This window comes from Leopardus geoffroyi, chromosome A2, assembly GCF_018350155.1.
Source record: "Leopardus geoffroyi isolate Oge1 chromosome A2, O.geoffroyi_Oge1_pat1.0, whole genome shotgun sequence".
Lineage (NCBI taxonomy): Eukaryota > Metazoa > Chordata > Mammalia > Carnivora > Felidae > Leopardus > Leopardus geoffroyi.
The window spans coordinates 168,656,777-168,676,096 of NC_059331.1; the positions used below are offsets into that span (position 1 = coordinate 168,656,777).

Here is a 19,320-nt window from a genome sequence, read left to right on the forward strand (position 1 = left end):
CGGGCACGGCAGCTCCCGTCCTCCCCGGGCTCGTGTGGCGAGTGGGCACCGCGGCCGCGAGAGGATGCTACCGGAAGTGCCGGAAGCAGGGCTGGCGGGCCCGCTGGGGCGGGCAGCGCGTGCCGCGAGGGGCTGGGGCCCTGCCCGAGAAACGGACGCCCACGGGGGCCGGTGCCGGCAGAGGCTGCCGACGGCGGCTCGTCGGGGCCGCCGGTGCCGCCGGTGCCCGTCGGGGCCGGCAGCCCGTGTCCAGCCACGGCCCAGCACGTGCCTGTGATGCACGAAAGCGGTGACGGGGCCCACGGCCCCGGGGGAAGGCGGAGCCGGACCGCCCCGCCCCCTGGCGAGGCCGTGAGAATTAAGGGCCCACGGCGGTCGCCAAGTGTCAGGGGTCACTGTTTCAGCGGTTCATAAAAGTCTTACCTTCCCAGAGGACACATTTTTATATATGGCGCCTGATTTATCCTGGCTCCTGGGCCTGCAGGTTGGAATTTGTGTCACGAATGCATGTCAGGAATTCACAAAAAGAACGTTTCGATCGCCACGAACTGAAAGGAGAATTTAAATATGCACCTGGCTGGCACACCTGACTCACCCCGCCATGGAAACCCGCACTTCTCTGTTCTGCTTTTCAATAAGGGTCCCTAGAGAACATGGGATGGACGATCCCGCCTGACGGAAGGGGGAGGTAAGCAAACAGCCACCCAGAACGCAGTGTCGGGAATTGTCATCTCGGGGGGCAAGAGGCCGGGGAGTCAGTAAGCAGCTTAGGGGGTGTCGTACCCTTGAGCCCACAGGACACTAGTGCGGGAGACGAGAACCATGCCAGGCATCTTTAGATCTCACGTCATCCGGCGTTCCCACACCAACTCCCGCTCACTTTGCACAGTGCAACAGAGCGTCCAAACCGTTCGCTCAAGAAATGCTTGCATTCGGCACCTGGGACTTGAGTATCAATCCATATGGATGAATCCTGTAACTAAAGACCGCGCAGGGAGTGGACGAGAAAGCCGAAGGGAAGTGTACTTACAGGACGAAAACGGGATCAGATTAGGGCGAAACAAAACAATCTCTAGAGAAAAATATTTATGCTCACAGATGAAAAATTGAAAACAATCAAATGGACTAAGTAATATTTTAAAATAGCAATATTTGATGCCTTTACAAGTATGGTAAAGAATAAGTGTCATAAGAGGATACTATGAACAAGCATATGCCAGCAAATTGGAAAACCTAGACGAAACGCACAAATTCCTAAAAACATACAGCCTTCCCAGACTAAATCATGAAGAGACAGAAAGTCTGAACAGACCGACAACTAGCAAGGAGATGGAATCAGTAATCAAAAACCTCTAAACAAACAACAAAATCCCTGAATCAGATGGTTGCATGGGTGAATCACACCATTTAATTTTTTTAAACATTTATTCATTTTTGAGAGACAGAGCAGAAGTGGGGGAGGGGCAGAGAGAGAGAGAGAGAGAGAGAGAGACAGAATCCGAAGCAGGTTCCAGGTTCCAAGCTGTCAGCACAGAGCCCAATATGGGGCTCGAACCCACGAACTGCAGTATCCTGACCTGAGCCAAAGTCAGCTTAAGTGACTGAGCCCCCCGGGAGCCCTTACCAAACATTTAAAGCAGAAGTAACATCAATCCTTCCCAAACTCTTCCAAAAACTGAGAAGGGGACACTTTCTAACTCATTCTATGAGGCCGACATTATCTTGATACCAAAGCCAGATAAAGACACTACAAAAAAAGAAAGTGTATGTCAGTGTCCTTTATGAATACTCATGTGAAATTCCTCAACAAAATACCAGCAGACAGAATTCAGCAGTTTATTAAAAGAACTATACATTATGACCAAGCGTGATTTATTCTCGGCAGGCCAACATGTGAAAGTTGATCAATGTGACAAAATGAAGAGGGGTAAGAAAAACTCGACATATCATTTCAATTAACGCAGAAAAAGTATTCAACAAATTCAACACCTTTTTCATGATTAAAAAAACTCAACAAACTAGGACGAGAAGGATACTGCCACATACTAAAGGTCACATATAATAAAGGTCACATAGAAAAACCCACAGCAGACATCATACTCAATGGGGAAAGACTGAGAGCTTTTCCTGCAAGGTCAGGAAAAAGACAAGAATGCCTGTGTTTGCCACTTCTATTCAACACAATATTCCAAGTATTAACCAGAGCAATTAAGCAAAAAAAAAAAAAAAAAAAAAAAAAAAAAAAAAAAAAAAAAAAGAGAGAGAGAGAGAAAAGAAAAAAAGGAAAAAGAAAAGAAAGAAAAAAGGCATCTAAATTGGAGAGCAAGAAGAAAATTATTTGTTTGCAGATGACATGATCCTATATGTAGAAAACCCTAAAAATTCCACACACAAAAAAAACTGTTAAAACCAGTGAATGGATTCAGCAAAATTTCAGGACACAAAATATATCCTACACAATTAGTTGTTTTTATATACTAACAATGAGCAATCTGAAAAGGAAATTAAGAAAATTCCATTTACAATAGCATCAAAAAGAATAAAATATTTAACAATAAACTTAGCCAAAGAAGTGAAATACTTGTACGTGGAAAGCTACAAAACATTGTTGAAAGAATAAAAGAAGACCCAAATAAATGGAAAGACGTCCCATGTTTATGGATAGTAACAGTCAATAGTATTAAGATGTCAATCCCACCCAAAGCAATCTACAGATTGAATGCAATCAATCCCTATCAAATCCCCAATGATGTTTTTGCAGTTCCTTCACTTTTTGCAGTGCTGCCATTTAGGAAAAAAATCCATCCTAAAATTCATATAAGATCTCAAAGAATCCTGAATGGTCAAAACAATCTTGGAAAAGAAGAACAAAGTTGAAATCACCAAAACCTACTAAAAAGTAACATTAATCAAAGCAGTCAGGTATTGATTGGCATAAAGACAGACATACAGTACAATGGAATATAATATAGTTCAGAAACAAATCCTCACATACATGTCAAATGATTTTGACAAGGTTGCCAAGATCACTCAATGAGGAAAGGGCAACCTTTTCAATAAATGGTGCAGGAATAACTGTGTATCCACATATAAAAGAATAAAGCTGGACCTATACCTTACACTATATTAAAAAACGAACCCCAAACGGATCAAAGACCCAAATGTAAGAGGCAAAATTATAACTCTGAAAAGAAAACATAGGAGGAAGCCTTCACGACACTGGATTGAGCAAGGATTCCTTGCATAGGACACCAAAAGCACAGGTAACAAAAGAAAAAATAAGTAAATTGGGCTTCATCAACTTTAAGATCTTCTGTGCATCAAAGAACATTATCAAGAAAGTGAAAAGGCAGCACTCAGAATGGGAGAAAATATTTTCAAGTCATGTGTCTTATAAAGGATTAGTATACAGAATATATAAAGACTCACAGACTCAACAACCAAAAAGACCAAACGATTCAATTTAAAAAACGGGCAAAGGATTTGAGTAGACATTTCTCCAAAGATGTACAAATGTCGAAAAACACAGGAGAAGATGCTCAACGTCAACAGTCATCGGGGAAATGCAAATCATAAGCACGATGAGATACCCCTTAGGACACATATTATTTTAAAAACCCTACAAAACCCAGAACAAAGCGAGCGTTGGCAAAGATGTGGAGAGACCGGACCCCCGGCGCACTGCTGGTGAGAGTGCAAAATGGTACAGCTGCTGTGGGAACAGGGTGGCAGCCCCCCACCCCCGCCAGATTAAACTCACTGCCATATGATCCAGCAACTTCCGAGTATATACTCGGAAGAACTGAAAGCACGGACTCAAAAAGATATTTGTACACACGTGTTCATAGCAGCACCGTTCACGACAGCCAAGTGGTGGAAGGAACCCAAGTGTTCATGAAAGACGAACGGATAAACTACCTGTGGTTGCTCCACACGTGCAGTGAAATACCTTGAGGACGACGTGCTGAGGGAACTAGACCAGATGCCAAAGGGCAACCACTGTATAATCCCACCGATACGAGGGACTGAGAGTCGTCCAGTCCACAGAGAGAGATGGTGGAACCGTGCAGCCAGGGGCTGCGAGGGAGGGGAATGCGGAGCTGGTGTTGAATGGGGACAGGCTTTCAGTGTTCAAGATGACAAAGTCCTAGAGACGATGTTGACGACTGCTGCGAAAGAAAAATTTTACCGTGACATTTGTTGAAACGGTAAGGAAGATCTTGTCTGGGACTACTGCGATAGATGCCAAGACCACCGCATTAGGGGAGAAAGGCCAGGGTGAACTCTGAAGGTGGCGAAGACATCTGGGGACTTATAGCCGCGGGCAGAGACGGGGTAAATGGGTAGAAAATCACTAAGGGGAGACACGAAGGGTAGGTTACGCCATTCTGGTTACGCCACCTTAACAGGCTTCTTGCTGAGGAACGGCCAGGGGGGCCAGACCTCACGGGGAGGCTTCCACTCACAGGGGCCGCTAGGCTGCGCCCTGCCCGCCCCCTCCGTTGCCAGGTTCACCGATTAAACCTGTGTCAGCATGGACACCCCGAGTACCGCCAAATCTGGGGCATCCCAGGTCCTGTGGAACGACGAATCCACAGGCGCCCCTTGTAATTGTACCTTCTTATTCCTGACAAAGAGGCCCTGGTGCCCTGTGGTGCACACACGTTGGGGCAGACACTGAGTGCTGGGATTCCAGAGCCTTCCGCCTGCCCCCGTAGGCACCCGACACACGGGAGGATTTTGTGAAACAGTTTAAATAAATTAAGGAGAAAAAAAAGCGGATCACTTACTTTAAAAAAAAACCACAAGGTCTTCTATTTTTCTTGGTACTTGAGAGGGAAACAACATGCTTGAAAATCTGTTTGTGGATCAGCATAAACAACCAAAAATATTTCTGTTTTCTGGTTGTGATGGGAAATCATGGTGTTAGTAGGATGAGATCTGAATTGAAATATACACATTTAGTAAGTTAGAGAAAGACAAATACCCTATGATTTCACTCACATGTGGAATTTAAGAAAAAAAAAACCAATGAGGAAAAGGAAAAAAAAAAAGAGAGAGAGACAAACCAAGAAATAGACTCTTCACTACAGAGAACACACTGAGGGCCACCAGAGGGAGGTGGGTAGGGGGTGGGGAAGCAGGTGATGGGGACTAACGATGCACTTGTGATGAGCCCGCGTGTCGTATGAAGTGTTGAGTCACTACGTTGCACACCTGAAACTAACATCAGGCTGTATGGAAACTATACCGCAGTTACATTTTTTTAAAGTACACATTTTGGTGTTGATTTTAATGCAGTAATGCTCAGGTGCACAGAGTAATGGTAGAATTTTTCAGCTCAGTCACCAGCAGGTTTATTTTCAATAATAAGTTTTGACATTTGAAATCAGAGGGCATGCTGATGAAATGTTGAAGCTCAGGGGTGTTTACTTTGTTTCGGGAAATATTTGATATGTGGATCATTTTATTTTTTTAAATTTTTTAAATGTGTATTCATTTTTGAGAGAAAGGGAGACAGAGCACGAGCAGGGGAGGAGCAGAGACAGAGGGAGACACAGAATCCGAAGCAGGCTCCAGGCTCTGAGCTGTCCGCACAGGGCCCGACGCGGGGCTCGAACCCACAAACCATGAGATCATGACCCTAGCTGAAGTCGGATGCTTAACCGACCGAACCACCCAGGCGCCCCTGATGTGTGGATTATTTTATGAATCTCAAGAGTAACAGCCCTGAATTCAGAGCCTTGCCTTTTGATTGAGCTCTGTGTGTCGGAGTCCAGTGTTGCCTGCACATCGTAGGAAGTCAACAGATATGTGCTGGCAGAGTGAAGAAAGGACCCTCTGGAAGGGTTTCGGAGGGCACTGGCTGCAGCGTTGACAGCTCCTGATACCTGTCCCCACTTACAGATGTCACGGGACAAGTTCGAGAGGAAGCAACAGGACTCATCCCAACCACAGCCCAAAAGGGTTTACGAGGGCCAAGCTCGTAGACCCTGTTTCTGGAGAATTTACTATTATCCAGTGTGGGGACGTATTGCATGGACTATGGAGTCACACAGACCTTCTGCTGTTCTTGGCCCCATGTCCCACCATTTGAAAGACCTTGGGCATTAGTGTGTGGCCCCTGAAATGGTGACAAGCAACCCTATTGGCCACGTGATGCTGATATATATTATTAAACTGTTCCTTCCACAGTTTTCCTGTCTCAAAGCTGGGGATGGCCTTCCCATGTCATAAGAAGGCATGGGGATAAATGAGTTAAATAGCAAACACTTGGTGCAGTGCTGGGCACACAGCGCTCAGTAAATACTCACCCTCACCTCCTACAGTCTCGGGAATGTGTCGTGTGACCACGTGGGCAGCGTGACCACCGACAGCATGCTGTTCCCGCTGTGCGGTCCAGTGGGGGAATCAGACGATTCCGTCATGTGGGAAGAGTTAATTCAGGGAGTATTGTCACTAGGGACAGAAGGTGTTTTAGTGAGCGCATCCCTGCGATCTAGGACTGAAATAATTAAGAACTGATTCAGTTTTATGATTTCTCTTTAAGCAGAAAATATGCTGTGGTTAAGACTCCGTTCTTAAACAGAGTTATAGCGGATATGTGTTATAGACACCAGTTCAGTCGCGAAATAGTCCATTAGCTTGGGTTTAATTACTGAACATTTTCTCTAGAACGTGTTCCGCAGACATAAAGGATCCCTGCGACACCGACGTGGCCCCGACAGAAACTGTCCACACTTGGAACACGAGTCCCGATAACGGAGACCTGGGTCAGGCCCACACTCGTCCCCAAAGCACAGCGACACCTCTCCACAGCTAGCCTACCTCACTTAGTTAGCACCATGGCACTTCTGTGCCAGCAGAGAAAGTCCAGACCGGAGACGCCAAACCAGTGCTGACACTAGTCACTAAGAGCATTTACCTTTCAAGTTTAAGAACGGTGACCATTACACGGATGAAACGTAATTTCTATCATTAAACCCCATCTTTATGTCACGCGCCCTGGTTAAGTTCAGACAACATATATTTTTTAGATGAAAACTATTCCCAACACATGTTACCTCTTACCTGTAAGAGGCTGTTGAGGGTGGACCTGTGGTCTTCTCTCCCCTGTGGGACTCAGCCTTGTGTGCCCCGCATACCGTGGGGGGCGCGGGGAGCAGCGCTGGGAGCTCAGCCTGGCTCCCCAGCCCCTGCGTCCAAGCTCGCGGGCCCTCGACATAACTCCTTTCTGTAAGGACACCAGACCAGACAGGGGCTCTTGTCCTGGGGCGCGTGGTTTCGGGGCACAGAGCCGGACACCCCCGCCGGGAGTCTGGTTTATTAGTCAGGGGCTGGGCCCTGGGTTCCAGTATTTTAAAAGTCCTCCCAGGTAATTCCTAAGCGTGGCAAGAGGTGGAACTGCTGGGTCGGGTGGCTACTGGGATACAAAGATGGTTTGGGGTCTAACATTTTGCTTCTCGGCCACTGGAAAAAGCCAACAGGATCACTTGAGTTGCTCAAGACAGTACAACTGGAGGACACTTTGAGCTTGAGAGGAACTCCTCCATTTGCATTTAAAGTGATGAAATCTGAAGCTTTCCACCGTAACGATCAGTTGATGTGGTCAAACGGTCCATCCGGTAACCCTGTGCAGGCCACGGTGCAGGGTGCAGGCACAGAATGGCCGTGGGCGTCCCGTCTCCAACACTGTCGCGGCCGTGAACAACAGCCCGAGGCAGAGCTGGCGGGCGACTGGGGCTCCTGCAGGCACGCAGTCCCCGGTCCCGTTCTTGCCCTCGAGGGGCTCCAGGGGCAACCGCGATCTGTATACCTACCCATCCTCCTCTCGCCCATTTCTCAGCCACATGGTGGGCGTGGGATTCGGTTTCCTGGCATCTGTTCGCCGCAAATAGGGCCACAATATCACGCACCTTCCAGAGACGGAAGCTTTGCGAGTGGACGCCAGCATAAGCCAGTGCTGCCCCAGGCAGACTGGGGCATACGGTGACCCCGTCTGCAGGTGACATTCCAGAAAGTGACGGGCACAGGGGGCGTGAGAACGGGTGAAGAGGGAGGTCTGTGTAACAGAGACCGGAAAGAGCTGGCATTCTGTGAGCCAACACTCGTTTCGCCTTCCGTGTGAGGCGGGCATTGCTATAGTCCACTGATCCCAAGACACACGGCTCTCCACATTTCAGCATCCCTGGAGTGAATGTGCATCACACTGCCAATGGCGAGACAGGATATGGCCATTGGAGCAATGTCTTTCTTGACGATAAATAAAGTAACGATCATCTCGCAATCGACCGTGGCCGGGACCGGGTGGGCTACAACGTGTACGGACACTTCACCGTGAAGAACCTGAAGAAAGTACCAGAAAGTACATGTGGCTTCCCCAAGTTCACACACTCGAAGTGCCGAAGCCGGCGTTCAGACCAAAGTCAGCCCCGACGGAAAGTTCTGGGTACTTTTCTACACACCCAACACCTACCCACCCTCAACCACCCTGTGGGCCAGGCACAGTCAGAGCCTGACAAGGGTCCTGGTCCCAGACAAGCATGGCTTCTCCATCTCCCTCTTCATCTTCCCAAATTACTGCCACTCTCTGCTTACACCCAACGCAGCGTCCCGATGCCCAAATAACGTAAGACTTTCCAAAGACCCCCTTGCTTTACAAACAGCCCCTGCCGTTACCGAACAGTTAGTGTGTTTCCCAGAATGTGTCTAAAGGAAGATCACTGACCGTCCATTAACCCCCGGGGCCCCCCAGAACCTCCCATTCCTCCCGTGTGCCCTAGGAGCCAGCCCTCACTGACCCATGCGTGGGGACACTGGCCCCGTGGTCTCACCCACGTGGGCACCCAGCCGGGGGGCTCGGGTCACACCCAGTCACAGGAGGACCACAGTTTACCCGACAGGGTCTGACTCCCGCCCTGGGGCTCTCCCGGCTAAGCTGCCACATCAGGAAGCGAGGTTTATGGTCTAGAAAACCTCCAGAAGGGACTCTGAACACAGGCTCTCTCCCAGCAGACCACTGTCCCTGGCTTCCATGCCTTCCCACGGAAGAAAAAGGTCCTGCTTTGGTCCCTTTTCTCCTCCTTTTCCTCTTTCTGCTCCCCACCACCATCATCATCATTGATCATAGTTTTAAAAGAACTGAATTCTAAAAAGGCCTGGGTTTGGATGGGTCTTGTCCTTCTGTGACTGAGGCAACAAATCCCCACCAACTTGGTCTGCAGGTGTTGGTGGGGCTGGCTCCCCTCTGGAGGCTCCAGGGAGAAGCTTTCCCTCTTCCAGACCCTTCCTGCATCACTTGGGTGTGGCCCTCCCTTCAGCTTCAAAGCCAGCAAAGCCGCATCTCCCCGTGCCTCCCTCCTGGTCCTGTCTCCCACGGACTGTGCCTTCTCTCCACCTGACGGACCTCTGTGAACTCTGGGTCTGTGCGGACAATCTCCCTTCTCAAGGCCCTTAACAGTCTCATCTGCGAAGTCCCGTTTGCCACGTAAGGGCACACACTCACAGATTCTGGCGGTTAGGAGAGGACGTGCAGTTATGCTGGTGGGTGAGAGCAGACAAGGCGCTGAGCTCGCTCCACCAGGGCTGTTCGTCATCACTGAGCGTCGGGTCTCCGGCCCTGCCAGCAAGGACAAGGGCCAGAGTACAGCGTCCCCCATTCATCCCACGGCTGTGGAGGGTTCGGGTTCAGCTGAGTATCCTGGTCCACACAACATCACCCAGAGGGCAGGCACTTGGTCAGTCGTAACTGCCGAGTGGCCGTGCCCTCTGCCAGCTTCCCGTGATTCCCCAGAAGTTGCTTGGGCCTCCGAGGCCGCAGGGCTCGGCCCCTGAACGCAGATGATGCCTCTGCCTCGTTCGTGTAGTCGGGATTCGTAAGTAACATTGGCCGCTCCTGTGCTTAGACCTTGGCAAGCTGTAATTGGAGGCTCCGGCCGGGGAGCTGCGGGCACCCTCCCTCAAGGGCCAAACACACCTCAGGTGGAGAAGGGTGCTTGCTGGCTCCCAGAGTGACCATTAACTACATGCTGTTCACGGTACACTCAATAAAGCTGCCAGAAAGAGAGAGCGAGCGGGAAAATAAACGAGTAGGAGAGCGGAAACTCAGAACAGTGTCTGGCTGGTCTTCTGTAACGGAAGACGTTTGACCCGGGGACGACTCATCAGGGGAAATAAAGGTAAAGAGGAGTGAAGATAAACACAGAGTCACAAAGGGCCCTCACAGCTCCCTCGGCCAAAGCCCCAAAGCCCAGCCGGCCCTCCGTGTTTTGAGGTCTAGTGGCCAGAAGCACCCAGGGCTGGTGGGCCGCGAAGCCACCTGGAGGAGACGTGAGCGGGTGGAGCGCAGGGCCGGGCTGCAGCTGTGGTCCCCGGGGCGGCGCCTCGCCCCACCTGTTCCTCCCTGCGCGGGGAGCAGTTAGCCACGGTCTTGGGGCAACGCTGCTCAGAGCACGTGCTTTGAACGCCTCTCACACGCGGTGAGTCCCGCGTTCCCCACAGGCGTGACCACTCCCGGGGCCGCCCGGCTGCTTTCGCCGTGGGCAAGGGTGTGGGGCCCACCGCCAGGCCCGCCTGTGGGTTGTGAGGGTCCCACCTCCGAGCCAGTAGTAAAGACAGGTGCGTGGCATTTCAGGCTTTACAAAGTGCCTCTGCCTCCCTTACACCACTTAATTTAATGGTGAGAAGAGGCAGCCTGGCCCGGCCCTCAAGCAGAACCCTCCACAGCCGACTCTGGGAGTCGAGAACTTCCCTGCACGGTCCACATTCCACTCACTGCCCAGCACGCCCGGTGGGCGTTTCGGCCACGCTCCAGAATGCCGACCACTAATCCTCCCACAGGAGGATAAGCAAAGCGTGACTGATCGATGGGGAGCACGTGGCCGCCACATCAGCCCAGTTGGGGGGGGGGTTGCCGCCCAGAGTTTCCACAGGCTTCCGGGGGTTCAGCGCTGCTCGTGAGGATGGGGACCGGTACGTTCTGCTCTTCAGATGTTCTGCTTTCCCAGATGCCTGGGATCTCAGGGGTGGAGACGGGCAGAGCCCAGCAAGGGTTCCAACTCTGGGGAAGGGCATCTTCTTTCGCCTCTTTGGTCTTCCATTTTCCTGGCACGCGGAGGCCGGGGAACCCCAGCTCTCCTGCTCTGCACCTCCAGGGGCACCAGCACAGGGAAGGAGCCAGCTGTGCGTCTACAGCCCCGTGGTGCACTCTACACATAGTTTTGCTGTTTTGTAACCGAATTCCTGGTGTCCCCGTATCTCCACGCACACAGCGGAGAAGGTAAGGGAGGCAAACCCAAGGGGATACTTGTCATCTGGACGTGTGGGAGCTCATCTCATGTCCCGGGGAGCTCCGACGAGCAGGGACGGTCTCCCACGTACCTCTGTGGGGTGGCCCAGTGGAGACGGGCTCTCGCCTCAGCTCAGTGGAAGCTTCCAGAGAAGAAAGAAGACGCCTGCCTGGCCCAAAGGTCACAGAAGATTTCCTTTTCAATCTGTGCTTGTGGAAGCTTCTGATCCAGGCCAAGTGACGAGTCTGCGCTGCCCCCAGAGAAGCCGTGTGAGGAAGCGGAAGGCCTTCTCTCGGCCACCGTGTCTGAGCGCCCACTCTCCTTTCTGGGTTTGTCCATGGGTCCTCCTTGCCTCCTAACTCCCGAGATGAAATCACAGCCCAGAAAGGTCTGGATGGGCAGGCTGGCGTGGGCTGTCTGCATGTCGCCAGGCTACGCGAGGAGGCCTCCAGGGACCAGGCGGTAACCATGGCAACGAGGAGGCATGCCTACCTCGCAGAGAGGCCGAGCCTGTGGTCTGAATTGTGGGTGCAGAGGGGAGGGAGGGTTGGCCTGGGGCTCTGGTCACCGATGGAAATGGGCACCTGGGGAGCAGGCATGTTGCTGAGTCCGGCTGCAAGGAAGCTGGGCTGTATTTGGCAGGGAGGTGTCCAAATAGAAACATGCGTGCAGCATCTGGAGCTTGTGGGCACAGGGAGGCCTGAAGGGGCAGACACGGAGAGTCATCACAGCGGCCAGGAGAGCCCGAGCTCCAAAGGGAGAGAGGAGGCTTTGGGGGGTGCCCCCGGGAGTGGGGGGGGGGGCACTGCAGCCACAGGCAGGGCAAGAGCGGTGCTGTCACCAGGCCCGTGGGGCCCCCAGGAGGTGCAGGCACTAAGAGGTGAACTGTAGGGGGGCGTGGCGGGGGGGGGGGCGACCCAGGAAAACACCAAACGACAGGAATTAATGTTCCCTGTGGCAAAGGCTGCCCGGCTCACCTCTGTAGAGAACACGAGGGCCAGGCTGTGGGAAATCACAGTTTAAGGGTGGTTTTAGGGGCACCGGGGGGCTCAGTCGGTTGAGCATCAGATTTCGGCTCGGGTCACCATCCCAAGGTCATGGGATTGAGCCCTGCATCGGGCTTTGTGCTGACGGTGTGGAGCCTGCTAGGGATTCTGTCTCCCTCTCTCTCTCTCTCCCCGTCTGCCTCTCTCCCCTGCTAGCATGCATTCTCTCTCTCTCTCTCAAAAGAAATAAAAATTTTTTAAAAAGGGTACTTCCAATGCTCCACGACAGCTCCCAGACCAAGTGCACGCTTCGAAAGAGCTGGGCTGTGGCGACAGCCTGCTGACGTGCACTTGAGCCTTCTCCTCAGGTGGAGCCACACTGCCCTCGGCCCTCTGCCCAGAAGGACTAGGAAGCCACGATGTCCCAGACGGGACCGACATGGGGGCAGGAAAAGTGATGGTCTCGACTCCCACCCAAGATCTCAATGTTACGAGAAGGAGCAGAGCGCCACGAACGTCTGGGCGGCACCTGAGTCAGGAAAACGAGCGGGCTGTCTCCACCGGCACTAGCCTTGTGTTCACAGACGCTCTCAATAGGCCTAAAGGGCCCCAAACCATCAAAACCACACGTCTGCAGGGCCATCGCGCTAACCGTGCGTTTCTTTTCCCATCTCAGCCAGCTGGCTTCCAGAGTGCGGTTCCGGACGCCGCTGGCGGTCCACAGGCCGTCACCAGGGCGGCAGCTCGGCAGTCCCGGCAAGCTCAGGTCCACAGCGTCCACCCCCACGCGGCCGCGACACCCGGGCCCTGCCGGGCTGGCCGTGAAGCGGGCGGGTGCGCAGACAGCGTGCGGGGTGCCCCGTGCACAGCCTGGCTGGAGCTTCCTCCGTGGGTGAAGGGCAGGAGCGGCTCACGCCTGCCCCGTGGCCTTGCTGCCTCCGGCCAGGGGCTCTGCTCCCCGTCACACGTGTTTGTGCACACACCCTGTGCTCCAGACACACTCAAGGTCGTCCTGTCCCCGACACATTCAACTCCGCACCTCCTCTGTTCTCTTCTATCTGACAAACTCCTCATTTCCGGAAGCAGCTGAAATTTCGTGGCTCCCATGAAGCCCTCTCAGATGGTCCAACGCCAGCTCCCCGGCCTGTTCACGCCTCTGGGCGTCTCCAGGACAGCTTCGATAACACCTGATCATAACTGAGCTTTTGTACGGGTGCTTCCTTCCCTGGTTCTTCAAGGAGAGGGGCCATGCTACGTTTATCTTTGGTCTTACCCCCGAACACATAACTCGAGGCCTTGTGCAGAATACGTATTTGTATTTGTACGTAGCGTTCTTGGGAATGAATAAATGAAGTTTAGAAGCATTAACCTCTCAAAAAAAAAGAAAAAAAGACTGAAAAAAATTTTAACCCGTCATGAACCCAAATTTGAAAAGCTCCAGAAGAAGAACGAACTGAAAAGCAAAGGTCACTTGGCGAGTGTAGGGACCCGCCGTTCAAGTCCAACACATCCAACCTGTACATCAGAACACAGAAAGCAACGGTGATGGGTTTTCTTAAAGCTCTTGTAACGAGTAAAGATCTCTGTCTTCAGTGCCACTTGGAAGTAATGGCCTAATCATTATTAATTCCTTTGGTATTTCCTATGATAACATTAATCACAGCAAACTCATTTGATGTAAATGGAAAATCACGAGTTTTTCTGCAACATTCCGCAGCAATTCCGCATTAATTAACTGGAGCACCACGTAAAAGTGTCACCGTGTCTGACGATTAAGCACATTTCTTGCACACTTTGATTAAGACACAAATCCCAAGCCAACAGAGAGAAAAGGTGGGAAAAGAAAAAAACCACACTTTATTGGAATGCAGTAATGAAGGCCTCGGGAAGTGGCTGGCCCTTGCTGCCGGCTAGGTGGCCGCCCCTTGAACTGGAGACAGAAGGAGCCCCCGGGGAAGGGGTGAACTGGAAACACCTCTCTCTGTACTTTAACTTATTAGCCGCATGTGTACAAAAGCAATTTTAAAACGTGTTTTAACGCTGTCGTGATATAAAAGGATGACTCGCAAAGGTACACATTCAGTGTCCGTGAATTAGAAATACGAAGAGGGAGATTTATATGCAAACTTATCTCAAGGTATAGAAAACACCTTCTTTACCACTTACGGTAAATGTTCAATTTCTAGAGGGTAAATTGCACACTACCTCATTCAGTAGCATAATTTTCTTCCCGGTGATTGGCATTTGGATATCAAGGTGGGAGGAAAGGGACGGATGGCAAGACTGCACAGCTCGCCAGTGTAAAAGGCATTCATTAGGACAGGTTCTCCAGCAAATGGCATGCCTGCGTCTTGACAAAAATCATGTCAAAAGTCATGTCAATCATGCTATTTTTTTCCCTGCTGGTTCAAATGCGCATCTTCCCAGGGATGACAGACACTCACAGAGGCACCTGCAATGCACCAAATAATGCCTCAGATCTTAAAGGACGAAGCCGGAGCGCACGGGCCATGCATTAAATTGCTGACTGACAAATACCCAGGACAAGAGAACACTGACATCGTCCAAACAACAGAGGTTGTGTGGTCCCTCTGGGGAAAACCCGCTGGAATTGCACAGCCACAACAGGGGCCATACAGAACCGTGCTCTGGGCCGGAGCCAGGATGCCCGCCCATGTGCAGCAGAGGTGTGTGTGTGGGGGGGGGGGGGAGGTGCGTCCTGGCCCCCACGCCCCGAGGTGGCTGAGGTGGGGGTGAGCGCCCAGGCCCACAGCCGCCATAGGGTTGCACACGTGGGGCAGGTTCACAGAAGACAGTCCTGTCCTGCCTCTGTTGGCTGATGGGTCGATAGGACAGATGGATGGGTTTTAAAGGGTGAATATTTTAGAAAACTTACACGAGGGAGATAAGCAACAGCATTTGGTGAGAGGAGGGGGAGTGGAAAGAGGAGAAAAATCACGAGCACTCTTTTACCGTGAAAATCTGACGTGTCTCCAGACTGACGTCATTTTCCTAATTAGACGGAAGTCAGTTTTCAATATGTATGCACATAATCACTTAGGGTAATTTTACAAGATAATCAGAGGATTTACAGAGCAGACTTGCATACAGCCACACGAGCCGGTCCACGTACGAGACCTAATAACTGTTAGTACGATGTGTCCTGTGACGAACGGCCATGCACAGCAGCAAACGGGGGAGGCAGTGCCCAGTGGCGCTTACTTGAGGCACCGGGCTTGCCTTAACACCAAGTGCCCAGTCCTCAGGCAACGGGCAAGATGCGAATTTGCAAGATGACGTAAAGCATTGTTGTGAGGTTGTAAAAATCTATATTTAATTTTCTTTCGTGGCAATGTAAAATAACAAAGAGTAAAAACAAAGACAAAATATTTTGGGAAGACGGCGAAGAATGAAAAACGACCTTTCGATGTTGTGATCCTGCTGGAAATCCATCTCAGAGGGCTCACCTACGAGCTGCACTGAGAGCCTTTGCGAGCTTTTCTGTAGAATGAATACTGGACGACACCTTGCAGGTAGCCCTCTCTGACAGGGCCCTTCACCCCGGAGGCCGGCACGGAGGCCTGGCGTGGAGCCCGTGCCGTGCCAGGGTTCCATCAGGAAGGGGTTCCCGAGGGGCCTTCTCCTCAACTCCCAAAGAAAAGTCCCGCATTTCAAACAGCAGCTCCCTGCTTTGCTCATCTTTCCCTAGGAAAGCCAGTCTCCTGTGGGCGTGGAGGGGTCTGTTTTGAGAAGACAAAGACAGTGAAGTGTGAGGACGAAACCCGTAACGAGCAGAGAGAGCTACAGGGTCCGCCAGCAGAACTCCACGCGATGTTGACACTGCGGCGCTAGAGGGGTGCCCCTCCAGCCTCAGTGTGGACATCTCTGGATTTAGCCATCAGAGAGGGCTTATGTGAGTAAGACCTCAGACCTCGGTGGGTCACAGGACCGGGTTGCTGTGTGTGTGGGGTAAGATCTGGCCTGAGCCGGGGGGGGGGCGGGGGGGGGCGGGGCAGGAGGAGATGGAGGGAAGTCTGGAAAGAGCAGCGCTGGCAGGTAGGATGACTGATCCCCAGGCAGACAGGGCCTCGGGCAAGTGGAGAACAGGTGAGCACCTGACTGGGGTAGAGAAGAGGCTTGGGGTGTCCGGGAGGCCAAGGAGCTGGCCGCACACTGGCCTCCCGGAAGTGTGGGACCCCCATCCGTTCCTGTGCGTTTCCTACACGCTCTCCCTGCTCCTGCTTGCAGACTAGAGGACTCTGGGGGAGGAAAGAGGCAGGACACACGGTTCCATGGGGAAAATCCAGGGTGTGCAGAACTGCGCTCCGAAAGGCTTCCTGGAGCAGGCTCCCTCCCAACAGGGCTGGTGATGAGCCAAGGCCAGGGCCGGCTGAGGACCGGCACGTAAAGGCATGGCCCCGCCTTGACATTCTCCCAGCCCTTGACCAGCTGGTGCCCTTCGGTCCTGGAGCAACTCACATTCTGAGCTTCCCCTGCCCTGGGCCCCTGACCTCAGCATCCGTCCCCGAGGTCTGTCCACTGCTTCTCCTTCTGCCTGTGCTGCTGCTGTCCACACACCATTCCCAAGCATCTGCACCCTTACTTACTTTGTAGCCCCAAATTCCCTGCCAAGTTTCAGACGAGGCACATCTGGCCTGACGACTCGGCAGACAGAAGAAAACACCAGCCGAGGGGCCCGGAAGCCAGGGCTCGGGGCGCACCCCAGATCCTCGCTGCCCCGGGCACGGGGGTCCTCGCTGATCTAAGGCTCATCACCTACATCCGCATTGCTGTAAGGCTGGCGAGGAGGCACGGTCACGGCACAGATGCGCTGCCCGACGTGCAGTCAGACCAACCCTCAGTCAGGGACCAGCTCAGCTCCGTTTCTGCCACGTCCACGTCCACGTCCACGTCGTGAGTGCGCAGGCCTCCCCGGGCACAGCTCCGACCCCAACACTTTTCTGACCAAGAGTGCTCCGTGGCTGCCCACTAACTGCTGCTTATGCACGAGCTGTGTGGCCTGCCTGCCACGTTCTCCCGTACACCCTGCGTCCCCTGAAACAGGCCTCTTCTTGTCCCCAAACAGGCCATGCTGCTCTCTGGGCCTCTGCCTTTTCACCCCTCCTGTCCAGAGCGTCTGTCCTCAGCTCCACCGGTCAGACTCCAGCCACGTGGCCTCCCCAGTGGCCGCGTTATCCTTCAGGCCCCCCCCCCACCCCCGACAGCGTCAGCCAGGAAGTCTAGGTCTGCTCCCAGCACTTGGCAGGTCTCACGTGGAGATGCCCCCTACACAGTCCTTGGCGCACTGACTCTCGGCTCCTGTGGGATCCCGAGGGCCCAGGCCTCAGACCGCTTCCCTTCCCTGGGGTCTTCCGGGATCTTCCATAGCAGCTGGGCGGTGCCTGGCACACACAAGGCTTAAACACACAACAAATAAATGGCTGAACTACGTCTCCTTAGAGCAGACAGTGAAGATAAAACGTTCAAGATACGATTAATAGAACTAAGTAATATTTTGTTTTGAACTATATCTAAACCCATTTTTTCTTGTTTAGATCAAACTGTGTGAACACGGGGAGAGCATCTTACAAAACCATTAGAGAACAGAAATACCTTTGTTTCAGCCCCAGAATTATCAGAGCCAGGCTTAGGAAAAGCTAGTTGAATCAAATCAGAGGTCATTAACAAAGGTAACATACGTTATGAATTGTTACAGACGTCACCAAATTTCAAAGGCATATGTAATTATGAGCAGAGCAACAAATACAGTAGTTTCAATCAAAAACCATTAGTAGATACGGAAAATGAAATATAGATGCAAGGAGATGAACCAGCTCAATAGTCCTTGCATCTAATTAATCAGTGAGCTGATTAATGAATTGCACATATTTTAAATGTGTCCACAGAATCTTTTAAAAGCGAGCGCTCTTCTGGGCACCAAACCCAGTGGGGGACCCCAGGGAGACCCGGCCGCCATCCCCGACTTGCATGGAGCTTCTCCTCTACGGCAGTGCCGACCCTAAGCAAGCAGGTCGATAAGTGAACAGGACAATTTCAGACCACGGCAGGGCTCTGAATCGAGGAGCAGAGGTTTACATGCATGCTGGGGGTGTATGGCAGGAGGCTGTGTGAGTTTGGAAGCCAGGACAGGCCCGCTGAGGGACAGCTGGCTGGTGCCCACAGGATAAGGCCAACTGAGCAGACTCTGGAGTATGCTCTGCGGGCTCAGGGCCCAAGGGCGGGGGGTGGGGATGGGGGTGGGCAGACTGCTTGGTCCACGAGCAAATGTGGAGGGGATGAGGTCAAGGTAAGGGCAGGGGTCACTGTGGTGCAGGGTCAGGGCCACAGGTCAGGACGGGATCTGGTACAAAGCTTTAGCAGGGACATCACGAAACCCGATCATGCCCTAAAGGTCCCCGTGGTTACGAGCCGTGAACTACTCCAATAAGAGACGGCACAGGAGGCGGGGAGGAGGGTGGATTCCAGGCGTGGCGAGGGGGGCAAATGAGGGGGGCAGTGGACCCCGGGCTGTGCCGTACTTCCGTAAATAAGTTAAACATCAGATCCTGACTCCCCGTGTTTCGTGTGAACAACCTACAAGATTAAATTCCAAACAAGTTTACAAAAACAGAGGTCAACGATGGGTCAGGTGGATCTCAATTGCTGCCACTAATTAGGACGAAAGGGGTTAACTGGATGCCCTTGGCGAGGGGGCTCTTGGAAAGGCTACAGCCCTGGAGTTGCCCTGTTCCGTCCACGTCACGCCTGCTACGAGGAAGGGCGTTAAAACGTCCCTTCTTACTGCTCAAACAGCCCGAGTTGGAACGGCTCTCCCTGAGTTTACAACATCAGGCGTTATAACGATATGATAACTTGTTGTATTTATCGCATTTCCCTGGACCTTCCTTTTCTTATTTCAATTTTTTTTTTTTTTCAACGTTTATTTATTTTTGGGACAGAGAGAGACAGAGCATGAACGGGGGAGGGGCAGAGAGAGAGGGAGACACAGAATCGGAAACAGGCTCCAGGCTCTGAGCCATCAGCCC

The 19,320-nt window shown here is 52.2% G+C and overlaps 1 protein-coding gene and 1 long non-coding RNA gene across 6 annotated transcripts in view; one reads left to right on the plus strand and one right to left on the minus strand.

Annotated features, from left to right (window-relative positions):
* The window catches only part of PTPRN2 (protein tyrosine phosphatase receptor type N2), an 809,741-nt gene that overhangs the window by 326,177 nt on the left and 464,244 nt on the right, over positions 1–19,320 (minus strand). The gene's annotated exons all lie outside the window — the stretch shown is intronic.
* On the plus strand, positions 151–17,735 carry LOC123607189. Its single transcript, XR_006716698.1, has 3 exons — positions 151–688; positions 15,984–16,187; positions 16,889–17,735. It is a non-coding gene; the product is annotated as an uncharacterized LOC123607189 (long non-coding RNA).